This window comes from Ceratosolen solmsi, unplaced genomic scaffold (genome assembly GCF_000503995.2).
Source record: "Ceratosolen solmsi marchali unplaced genomic scaffold, CerSol_1.0 scaffold70, whole genome shotgun sequence".
Taxonomy (NCBI): domain Eukaryota; kingdom Metazoa; phylum Arthropoda; class Insecta; order Hymenoptera; family Agaonidae; genus Ceratosolen; species Ceratosolen solmsi.
Window position 1 is genome coordinate 736,546 of NW_011948448.1, and position 12,625 is coordinate 749,170.

General features: G+C 42.5%; 1 protein-coding gene across 3 annotated transcripts in view; it reads left to right on the forward strand.

The window, feature by feature from the left end:
* Positions 1–12,625, forward strand: part of LOC105366364 (uncharacterized) — a 74,386-nt gene that overhangs the window by 5,193 nt on the left and 56,568 nt on the right. Inside the window, exon 1 of one of the 3 annotated variants that reach the window (XM_011504784.1) lies at positions 7,202–7,645. The exons of the other annotated variants lie outside the window; for them this stretch is intronic. The gene's annotated coding sequence lies outside the window, so the exon portion shown is untranslated. Of the gene's footprint in view, positions 1–7,201; positions 7,646–12,625 lie in introns of those variants that run through there. 3 annotated transcript variants of the gene reach the window in all.

Genomic DNA, 12,625 nt, shown 5'->3' on the forward strand with positions numbered 1-12,625 from the left:
CCCCAACGCCCTCCCCCTACCACTCATCCTCCCCCCATCCTCTCCCCCTGATCCTTGATAACATTCTATAAATATTAAGGAAAAGACCATCGCGCCCTCGTCCTCTGCAACAGTCCCGTTTAAAATAACTCACAACTACATCACACAAACAAAGTGCAAATATTTTATATACGGAGACGAAATCACGTACATAAGAAAAGGATCTGGCAGCTTCCGAGACTTTTTGCAATTTGATCAACGAGCACGGATGAAAGCCAGCGAGTCATTGGCCTTTTCCATTTATCAACGCGAAGAGCCCGCGATGTCTAATCAACACGGGACATTTGCCAGTTCGCACGTATGAGCGTCGGAGATGAAGTCGAGTGGGCGCTCAACCGATAGCACAGTATGCAGATCGCCCGATTCTAGATCGTGGGTCGATGATTTAGGATTTGCCGGCCATTTCTCGCCAGCCTTTCAGCTTGGAAAATGCTCTCGAGGATCGGCCTACGCTCGCATTCTTTCGACAGTACGACCTCGTTCCCCGTCTCGCCGCCCCGCCCCCGACGCGCTACACCTGCGCATCTACGAAGCAAGTGCGAGCTACGGGGTCGAGGATCCCTCGTCATTTTCCTTCATCGACGTCCGGCAATTTTTATTGACGAATCTGCGCCACTGCCATTGTTAATGTCCCTCGTCATTTTTTCTCTTCCTCCTCCTCCTGTCGCTCTCGCTATATGGATTATTACAATTGTTATTTATCCCTCCATCACCTCATTCACCCACTCATCGCACGTTAGATAATGAAAAGTCTTAATTTATCGGCGATAATATACTTATCATGGCACCGGATGTCGATGGTTTACGATAAACGCGTACTATTTGCACGTAGATTTAATTATGTCTTCCACTATTCATTTATTTATTCATGTCTCGTTTGGACATTGAAAGACGCGACTCCAAGTTGAAAAAAAATGCGTTGCCCTAGAGATTCAAGGGAAAGCCGTACTTTTTTAAGTAATACAATTTATGCGCTTATCCTCGCTGTTTTAAAAAGGAACGGTTTTATCAAGTTTAGCAACCAGTTCAACTTTCTTATTAAACTTGATAAAAGTATGCATTAAGACTCATTTCAAAGTTGAGTTTGTGTCAATGCAATTGAATCTTGAAGGATTAAATTTACACGCAGAAAAGTTTTAATTTCACGCGTTATAAACTTCTCGATTAAAAGTTGGCGTATGAATCGAGAACTTTGATAAGCTAAAGATGTCCAGCTTTGGGAAATAATAATTAAACACAGTTTAAAAATATATTTACAATAAGAATGTGCGGAGTGCAGCAAAATTATGTTTGTAGTATTTAATTCAATGAAAATTATGTCTGTTTATTAATAGATATAATAAAATTTTTTAATGTCCAGTGACTATATAGAGAATAAATATATATGCATATAAAATATTAATATTAAGTCATTATTTTGCAAATGATTATATCAATATACAAGTAGAATCACGTTAATATCGCTATATTAACATTAACAAAATATTAATAGTAATTATTATTATCAAGCTATTATTATCATTGTTGTTGTTGTTGTTGTTGTTGTTGTTGTTGTCGTCGTCGTCGTCGTCGTCGTCGTTGTTGTTATTGTTTTATTACTCATTTATTAGAATGAAATAGTTTCTGAGCGAGTCGCAATTGTTAATAATTAATGATAACAATTAACGAGTGCATCAATTAGTAGTATACATGCAATTTTTATACACAAATCATTAATGCCACGCGTTTTATAATATAAACTGACTATAAATACAGACATACTTAGTAAGATTAGATAAGAAATTATTCTTTATTCTAGCTATGATTTTCTATTTTATTAATACTCACGCTTTGAAAAGAGTTTCATTAATTAACGAACAATTAGAAATTGGATTTGGTTTGAAAGAGAGAGAGACAGAGAGAGACAGAGAGAGAGAGAGAGAGAGAGAGAGAAACAACAACAACAACAACAACATTTAATTAGCTTTATAAAGGCCAAGAAAGTATTGGAAAAAAAATGAGCGAGATAAATTGTTGATAACTTAAGTATAAACTTTGGAGAGCTGTAATTATTAATTCTAATATTACAGTAAATATTTATTCTTCAAGGTCAGCGTTTACGAGTTATGTTTGCATAAAATTGCGCATATTCGTGAGATATCTCATGCTGAATTTCCTTTTACGCCAACACGTGCTTTGTTCTACCCTTAATTTAAAAATATGCTAAATTGATTAGCTTTGCTTGGTTGAATTAACAGTCGTTGCGTGATCATTGTGATCATCCAAATATTAGAATCGTCATGGCTCGTGATAATAATACATATGATAATGAATGGGTCTCGATGTAAAGGGGCTTTGGCAATTGTCTAACCATGCGCACGAAAATTAATTACTTCGTTCATAAAATTTTCATTCATTCTATAAACTATTCATTCGTTCATTCATGCTTTTTCAAACCAATTATAACGTCGTGCGAATGTTTTCTTTTACTTTTAAATTATCGTCACGTCCGTTTTTTTCACTCCATTCGGCGTGAAACAACTATATTATTGTTTTTTTTTGTTTGAACAACGATAATTATTGATTAATGCTCGCTTTAATAATTTCAAATATAATTCGATGAATTATCGTACTAACAACATACATTCACGACCGCTAGTTCATAAATCAGATCTTTCCTTAGAAAGATTTTACTTTCCCAACGGTACGCCTTATCGGAATTGTATTACTTTTCTTTTTCTTTCTTTCTTTTTTTGTTTGTTTTGTTTTGTTTTGTTTTCTTTTGTTTTTGTTTTTGTTTTTGTTTAATGGGTTTTCGTATTAGTACCGCAGGTCTAAAGAGTGTTGCAACATTAGCATAAGAAAAATTAATACATAAAAGAAGTAAACACACAAACAGGATATTTAATTTGAAATTGTGTTATTACGGCTGGCCTCTGAGCCATTAATAATCTACTCGACTCGACTAATTTTTACTTGTCATCAAGTGGGTATTATTTTCGTAAAATTTCGTCAAATAACGTCGACGGGAGCAAGTGCGAGGATCGACGACGAGGGTAGGGCGTGGGAAGCTATTGAGTCTAACGATTATTAAAAACTTCTCTTGCTCTCGCATAATCCTTCATATCGGTGAACTTCTTCATTAAACGCTCGGTCGTGAAATGGGATAAAAAGAATATAGCGTGCCGAGCAAGGAGCCGAGTGTATTCGTCCCGAACGTAATTGTCGAGATGAGATGTTCAGCTGGACGGGAAGGTCCACATTACTAGTATCCTCCTCCTTGCGTGCATAAATTCAACTCGTCCTGCTGCTCGGTTTGGCGTCGGGAAGAAAGGATTTCGAAGAGCGCAAGGTTACGCTGTGCAGGAAAAATATTTTTAGCTCCGGTAGAAGGAGAAAGCCCTTACACTTGGAGGTGCATACGGCTGTGTTTAGCGTCGGCCGAAATTTGTAGTTGCAGGGCCTGGATGCCGGGGGTGCGCGACTTTTTTTTTTTATAGCCGATTATTGTATTGCGCCCGTAGTACCGCCGGTCGAGATTGTCTTACGTCGATGTTGCAGGGGTTGCGATCGTCCAACGTAATGGCAAATCGTGAGTTTGCAAATGGCACGCAGTGGGTCGATGCTCAAGCAGTTTAAGGACATCCGGCTGATCCAGTCCTCTTAAACGTCACTAGCTAATTAAAGAACAACGGTGAATCCTCGTCGCCTAGAGCCATTAGAATTCAGTGTAATGTAATGTCTCAATTTTGCCAGGGTCTGTCGCACCCAATTAGGTGTAGTCATCGATAATTTATGGGGGTGCGTTGGGGGGGGGGGTTACTTTATTTAAACGGTACGGCTCTATCTGTATAAGGCGGTGGCAATGGTGGCGGCGGTGGGGGCATCGGTCATTTATGCGTTGCATAAACGTCCCCTTACATGGCAGTTAATCAAAGTCCGGATAAGAATGCGCAAGTATGATAAGTCGCGTCCGATTATCGAGATTCACGGGGACGGTGAGATGGTGACGGAGAGATGGGGTTGTCGAGTTGCATAAGGGACGGGTGAGGTTGGGTGGAATGGGGTGGCGTGATGGGGCGGCGGGGGAGGGGAGGGGCCGAGGACTCATCATCGAACAGCCATCCAGACGCATCACCGTTCGCGGAATAATTTTCCTCCGGCAGCTGGAGAGCGAAAAGCGTGGAGGTGAAAAAAGGAGTCGTGGTAGCCGAGGCGAAAGAAAGGAAGTCTTGGAAAAAGAGAGAGGGCAACGAGGCAAGTCGGCCGTACGGAGAGCCGCTGTAGTATAGGACGGGTGTGGGACAGGAGGAGTGAGAGAGCGAGAGAGATAGAGTGATGTATGGGGGGTAGGGTGGGGGTGTATAGAGGATGGTAAGAAGAAGGAGCGAGGCAAGGGAGATAGGCACTGTAGGAACGATGGAGATACTCTTACCTTTACTTTTTCTTCTTCTTCTTCTTCTTCCTCCTCCTCTTCTTCTTCTTCTTCTTCTTCTTCTTCTTCTTCTACTGCTTCCTCCTCATCCCCCTTCTACTCCTCATATCAACCTCTTCTTCTCGCTCTTCTTCGGGGGAGCCTCTCGCTTCTACAACCGTCGTTGCGGCGAAAGCACTCGCGAATCCAGGACCTCTACCCCGACGAGCCTTGGCCGTCTCCGAGAGTGGGAGAGGAGGTGCGGCGCGGGCTTCGGCCCGTCGAAAAGTACGATGCCGCGGTCCTTCGGCTTATCTTCGGGCTCTTTTGCATGACGATGCTCGCACGGGCTAACGAGTGCCAAGCTTACTTCTCTTACTAATTACTCGGGCGCACTTTCTTATCGCGCGACGCTTCCTTATATATATATGGCGAGATAAGACGAGAGGGAGCGAGCGGCCCAATTAAGAATGCGCGGCTGGAACTCAGAATTCACCCGCGGAAAGGAACTTTGTTTACAGCGTGAAGGGCAATAACGAGCGCACCATTATACGTTTATGTAAAATTTCAGGTTAACATAATTAATTTTAGCTTTGCTTTGATTGCCTTGGCAATGTCGGGCGCGAATCATCCATTAATATTCGACAAATAGTACAAGACAAGTAACGATCCTCTTCAATTAGTCCCTCTCGTATTGTAAGTGATGTACTTAAGTCGCGTTGGAATGACATTTCAACATTGCGCACAAATTCCTATTGAATTCAAAGTAGCCACCCTTGTCGCGGATTTTACATGGATTTTATATTCAAGCCAAATAAATAGGATATGGAAACGCAGGCGGAAAGAGCACGATGACTTTATAGTAGGCGAAACACGTGAACTTTTATTTCATTTTCCCACAGTAATTGTGAAATTATTAACGCGCGCCTGTTTAATTAGCAATTTGTCCAATATGCACGACGAAAGGCATAGTGACAATTAGTCGCGACTTAAATGTATAAATTATTGTCTTGAGGTCGTTAACTAATAGCTTCCAGTTTTTTCTGGCTCATTGTTTGCCCGACGTCATCAATAACTATTTCCATCCTTTAAGTCCAAATATTTGATGCAATTATATCGATTATTACATCGCTAAAATCGCGAGGTGGGTGATGGTGGGATCGACGAGCAACGTTCAACGATAGAGAAAAATGAAAAAAAGAAAAAAGTAATAAACTAGATATAATACCGGTGATGCTTTCGTTTAATTATAAAGGTTGCGCGACGCAAATTTGTGAGAATAGTTTTAGATCACGTAGCATTGGTTTTAGCCATTGTCTTGCGTGTTGCCATTGCCATGTCGTGAACAAGGCAGCTTACTTTGGTCGTAAAAGTATGGAAGGCAGCCAAGCATTAACAGCACATTATTATGTGCCTGTAGTTTGTTTAATGCATCGTGGTGAAATTGCCGAAGCGACTTGCTGGAGATCGCGGATTGAAGAATGGAGACGAAAAGGTAGAGTAATGGGATTTTAGGATATTAGGAAAGCGGTGAGGGAAGTATTTGGGTGATCGGGCAAGCGGTCTCGGACCGTCGACAAAAGATTGCGATTTTTTCTGGGGAAAAGGGCCGGGGAACGCGTGCCCCGAACGATTGGCGAAGTTACGCGTAGCGACAGCGGCGAGAAAAAGGCCGAGAGAAAGATCGGCGCTCACCATATTGCAATATCTCCTTTCTCTCTTGGTGTGCCGTGCCTAGAATGGGATGCACTGGGCCCTGGCCAAGGGGAGAGGGAGAAAATGCACATACAAAGAGGGGAAAAAAAGATAAGAAAGCAGTACGGCACTGTCCATAGAAAAAGAAAGCAAGCCGTTTCTAATCTCTCTCTCTCTCTCTCTCTCTCTCTCGCCGTTGGCAAAAGACATTGCCAAGGTGTGGTGTCGAGCCTCGGCAAAAGAGCGCGAGGCAGAGAAAGACGAAGAGAACAGCACGGAGCAAAGCTGTTCCACCTGTCCCTTTTCCACCCACTCAACGGTGCGCTCCTTCTCTCATTCCTTCTCATTCGCTCTCATTCGTTCCTTTTCTCCTCTCTCTCTCTCTCTCTCTCTCTCTCTCTCTATCTATCTTTCTGGAAAACGTCGTACGGTGAGCGAACAGACTCCGGCAGTGAAGGTTTCCCACTCGTTGCCCCTCCAGTCGTCGTCGCGCGACTCTTCGCGGAGTTCGTGGGCCTCTCACTCTCTCTCTCTCTCTCTCTCTCTCTCTCTCTCTCACATGCCTCTCTCCCTTCTCTCATTCTTTCCCACCCCTCACCAACAAGGAACGTGCTTTCTGAAGAACGAGCGAGACAGAGCGTGTCTGCGTGCGTGCGTGCGTGCGTGCGTGCGTGCGTGCGTGCGTGCATGCGTGCGTGTAATGTGTTGCGCGGGTAGTAGTGGTAGAGCATCAGCAGCAGCAGCAGCAGCAGCAGCAGCAGCAACAGCAGCAACAGCAGTAACAGCAGCAGCAGGAGCAGCAGGAGCAGCAGGAGCAGCAGAGTCAGCGGCAGTTGTGGTGATGGTGGAGGTGTTGGTGGTGGTGGTGGTGGTGGTGGTGGTGGTGTTGGTGGTGGCGGTGGTGGCGGTGGCAGTGGCGATGGCGGTGGCGGCGGTCAGCGGCAGTTGTGGTGATGGTGGAGGTGTTGGTGGTGGTGGTGGTGGTGGTGGTGGTGGTGTTGGTGGTGGCGGTGGTGGCGGTGGCAGTGGCGATGGCGGTATCGGCGGCGTCGACGGCGGCGGCGGCGGCGGCGGCGGCGGCTCTCTCCCAACTCCGAGGCTCTGGTACGACGTCGTTGGTCGTCGAGACGTTCGTCAGTGTCAGTACTAAGTACTAAGCGGAGCACTTCGTAGCTGAACGAGCGTTGGGTAGGTTTGACCGCGTGGTGCGCCATGTGCGTCGTTGTCGCAATCACCGTTCTCTCGTTGATCGAACGTTGCCCGCGCCGAGGTAGCGCCGAGAGTCACCCGCGTCCTCCCTTACTTCTTTCTCGCGCGGACAGAGGGGAGCGATAAGGCGAGCGAGGAGGTCGGGACGCCGCCGCGGTACCGTAGCGCGTACCGTATTACTCCGATCAGCGCTAAGAGGTGGGAGCGAGGAGACGACGATTAGGAAGACGTGCATCGAGCGCCGGAGGAGGGCCGTCGCCACCGCCGCCGCTACTACTATTGTTGCAGCCGCTGCCGATCTCTTCTTGGGTGAGTTTCACGCGCGGGACGTGGGACGGGGAGGGCCGAGAACTCCGACCTTACCCTCGTTTTGGCGTCTTTACGTAGCGGCCCCGTGATTGTATTCACCATGAGCTATTATAGGCTGGGGACTGGACCAGAGGAGGTGGCCACCACCTGTCGATTAGCCAGTTCGACTTTTAATTTTTTTGAGGTTAGACTTCGTGCCGAGCTTCCGCGAAACTGTTTGGCCGAGACTAGCCTCATCGATGCTGCTCTCATCGACGCTTATTTCCAAGCTGCTGATAATAGCTTTGAAAAAATATGCGCGCCAATACTTTGGGGCCTATTGTGTTTTTTCAACGGAATATCCGACAGGAGACTCTAATTATCCGTGATTGTGGTAAAAAGTCGTCTCTCGATTCTCCGGATGCCAACGGTCCGTACATAAGTAGTTAGTCTGCACTGCACTGTGTAGTCGGCCGTGCGTGTGTGTGCGTGTGCCCAGCGCGACAATGTAAACGGGGAAAGTACATTATAATATGAGTAATGTTTCGTGATGATAAATGGATTAAGGAATTTTTGAAGTAAAATTTCTGAAAAATCAATTCGACAGGTCAAGAGTATTCGAGCGTATTATAATGTTGCGCTACCACCAGGATATGCAATTTGAGCAACTTGGTTGTAAATGGTTGCTGCTTCGTCCCGCGTAGCTGCCAATTTTAACAATTTTCAAGTAGAATCTTAAGCCAAAGTATTATGTTTATCTCGACATTGTGAGCCTGTGTAAGGTTCTTAAGCATTTTATTTTGATGTACATTGCATCAATATGCTACGAGATAAATGGGAAAAAAAAAAGTTTTTGCCAATTGGGCATTAGGGCCTTAACGTGCATAATGCATGGGCTTATTTAAATGCATATTGTCGGGTTGGAGGGTGAGTGGGTGGGTGGGAGGGGGGGGGGAGCGTTAGAAAATAAATGAAATTTATGAAATGTGTTTCTAAATATTGTTTGATTCAGTCATAGGATTGAAAATGTGTTGTTTTTTTTTTTATTTCGGAGAAGCCGTGATAGACTCGTTGTCGCGCGGCAGAAAAATTATGATGGAGAAAAGTGCCGAATAATTGAAAGTATCGCGAGTATTGTGAGGCATTAGACTTAAAACGATCGCTCGGGTATTATCTTCGATGCTTTGTTTATCCGAAAAACCGACGGGCCTAGGCACTTAATCGACAATAATTTCGATCGATTTGCCGATCGATCGCGGGACTTGGCGCATTTTCGAAGGAACTTAACTCGAACGACTAAAGAAGCTTACGACTCGCTTCCCGTCCAAATGGCTTTATAAGCACACAGTCATCTTCATTAAATAATCTCGCGATGATAAATGGCAGGGGACAGGGAAGCGAAAATGACTGGCAAATGAAAAATAAAAAGGGCGAGGAGGAAAAAGTCGGAGTAATTTTAAAAATGAAAGAGGGCGAGCGGAGCGACGGCACTAAGAGTGCGGGGCGGCAGGGTGGGGCGCTCGACGGGTAGGGCGGGCGGGCGGGAGGGGGGGATACGGCGGTAGTCGGGGGAGTCGGTGGGGAATGCAGCCAGAGATTACGTCCGTTTTTTTTCTCTTCTTTTTCTCTTCTTTTTTTTTTTGTTTTTTTTTTTTGTTTTTTTTTATTATTATTATTATCGGCTTTTTGCTATCTCCGCCGTGCATGTAGCTCGTATACTCCCGCTGGGGAGGAAAGGTCCGTTTTTACTGGAGCAGGGGAGTCGAATGAATACCTGTTGGGACGTCGAGTGCATTCGGCTTCGGGAGGCGGCGTAAGCGTGTGCGCGCGCCCCAGGACGCCGAGTGTAGCCGTTTTGTATACAGTGTGTGCATGACTCCTCGGATTTTTCATCTCGATCGGGATGTTTTTCAGTGATCCTGCCACAAATCGAAAATTATGGTCCGAGCGTACACGGGAATTCATTATTTAAATGGGAGCCCCGGCTCGCGTATCGATAATACGGGTCATCGATTTTTCTCGCTCTTTCGTTAGGCAGCAGATCTGGGGTGGGAGGTAACTTGGTCATTATTTTTATGACAATATTGCCGCGCAATCGTTGGGCCTGAATTACTTTTGCTCGCCAAGAGCATTGATATTATTATGGCTTCCCTCTTTGGCGACGCATTGAGGCAATTTGCGCGCGTGTCTCAATATATATATATATATATATATATTGCCTGGATTGGGAAAGACGCGTAATTCGTGTAGGTAAAACGGGAAATTATGGAACATTCGATGCATGACGTTAGATTTCCTATCAATGGTCGCGTAGATGCTCGTATTGACAAAGACGAAAAATTTTCCTGAACGTTATTAATGATCGATATTAAATGTCGATAATTGCCTGTCCGTACAATTTAAATTGACTTTCATAAAATAGTGGACGTAAATCCATATGTTTATGGCGAGTTAAATAGGGTCTTATGTTAAGGTATTTCAACAGTAGAACCGAATGGCACTCTAAGCATGTGGAATTAAAGATGGTTATCTTATTTTATACCATTACCTTATATAACATTATGAACATTTTGTATATTATAAATAAATGAAAAATAATAATAATAAATAAAGTAAATTGTTACCTCCACTGTCCTATTAAATGTTGTAAATTTGTAAATACATGTTGCATATATGAAAAATCAGCTTCAATATCGAACTGTTAAAGTTTAATAAACCGATTTTTTTAAAACATTTGAAAATTTATTTTTGGTTTTATTATTTATTTATTTATTTATTTAGTATTCGTATAAGTCATTGTTCCTTGAAATTTAAAATAGTTTTAAAGAAACTGTAACTTTATATTATAAATGTAATACGATTATCGATGTGAATAATTCAATTTTAATAAAATCACAATAATAATTACAGGTTTAACAATAGGTTTCTCTTTTTATATTAAAAAGTAAAAGTTACGTACTCTAAGAGCTACAAAAAGCGAAATTTAATTGCAGAGTAATTTATTTATATATCATTTGTGGTATAACTCATGATAAAAGAAATATTTATATTGAAAATTTTGAATAGTTGAGAAGCAAATTTGATAAAAAATTTATATGTATATATATATATATATATATATATATATATATATATATTGCCTGGATTGGGAAAGACGCGTAATTCGTGTAGGTAAAACGGGAAATTATGGAACATTCGATGCATGACGTTAGATTTCCTATCAATGGTCGCGTAGATGCTCGTATTGACAAGATGTTTAAAGTTTTTGAAACGCAAAGAACGTCAATTTTTGTAGTGAAAGCATTTGCAATGTGAATAAACATTTTAAAATTGAATATTCCCTCGTTAGGTTGAATAATTCTACAAGTTTAATTGGCTGTGAATAAGGAAATGAAATTTTTTAACAAATTTCCTACAATGCATCGGCAATTTACACAGTATTGTTTTTTTTTTTTTTTTTTTTTTTTTTTTTTTTTTTTTTTTTTTTTTTAACCAGTATATAATTTCCTAGAAATTATTTGATTATAAGTGACAAGTATTATGAGTGACACGTACAGAATTATCAACAATCACTTTAGATATCCTCCATGTAAATATTCGAGTATGTAGGACATGATGGACATTTAGAGGTTACGACTATTGCCACGTTCGTCACATCAAATATGTTCTAGAATTTGTGAAAACGGTTTTATTTAAATTTAAGTCGTCTGCAGCGACTGCCCACTTAGCCGTACAAATTCCTTACAATTGATATTAAAATAACAGGCAGGGCGATTAATTTTATGTATTATATCCTGTTAATATTTGGGTCCATGTTCGGTTATCTTTGTTGGGCATACCTGAGATAAGTTCGGCAAGAAATATCGAATATAACTGTGATATAAAAGCATCATTAAGATACTTTAATAAGTAATGCATTTTCGAAAACGATAGAATCAAGTTTTATACGAGTTAATCTTACGTCAGCATGCGCGATTATACGTAATTTGTCGCAATCCATTTATTGAAATCGTCATAAATATTTAAAATAATTAACTAATCATCTCGTTCGCTTTCATTGAAATTATTAAATTAAATTGGAATAGAAAAAAATACAACAAAAAAAAAAAACACCAACAAGAATTACATACTTGATCGAATAATTTGTAGTAAATTAATGGTAAAGAAAATATTAATAGAGCGATTAATCGAGCGCTTTAGCTTATATACTCCATGTAATATAATATTTTAAGAGATTTTAAGAGATTTTAAGAGAACTTAGCACGATATTTGCACTTTAGGTTCTTTATGAAGTGTTACGAGTGTTCGACTTCGTTCATAGTAACTATAAATATGCTCATAATGTACTTGGGTAATGAGGCTTCCGAAAAAGGACGCGTGCGCCCATCGGATCGCGCGAATTATTCGATTGAATCCAGGAAATAAGGTAACGTGCGCCCAACGCCAAGCCCACGGCCAAAGGAAAATAAAGCGCGCAGCTTTCGAAATTAATGTTCCCTTTCGAAAATTGACGTGGCGAGGTACGCAATTATTCCTCGGCATTTTATCAGCTTGGCGCATTAAATTTTTTTCCACTTGATAAACGATGGCGCGCGTACTTGGCCGACAAGGTGAAGCAGGCGGGATAGAAAGAAGAGGGAGAATCTTCCTTACGTTGGAGCGCGTCTAATAATTTCCAATTCCCTGGTAGTTTTCCTGCGCGCTGCATTTTACTCGCGGGTGATAAATTAAAGAAAGGCCGCTCGCCGCGACTGCTCGTTTCCCCCTTCGGTGCCTCTCATTTTTTCGCGCGCACCCATGCATACTTGCGAGCGCGCCCGCGCGCCCGCGGAAATGGATCACGCACGGGACAAGTGCGTGCGCAGGTGTGCTGTCCGCGGCTTCATGGCGGACACCGAGTCTCTCCGGTACCTCGTTCGAATTCTATTTACGCGGCGTAACGGAGGCGACAGGCACTTGTGGCGAACTTTGGCGAGGGATGGCGAGGAGGGGGGGGGGGGT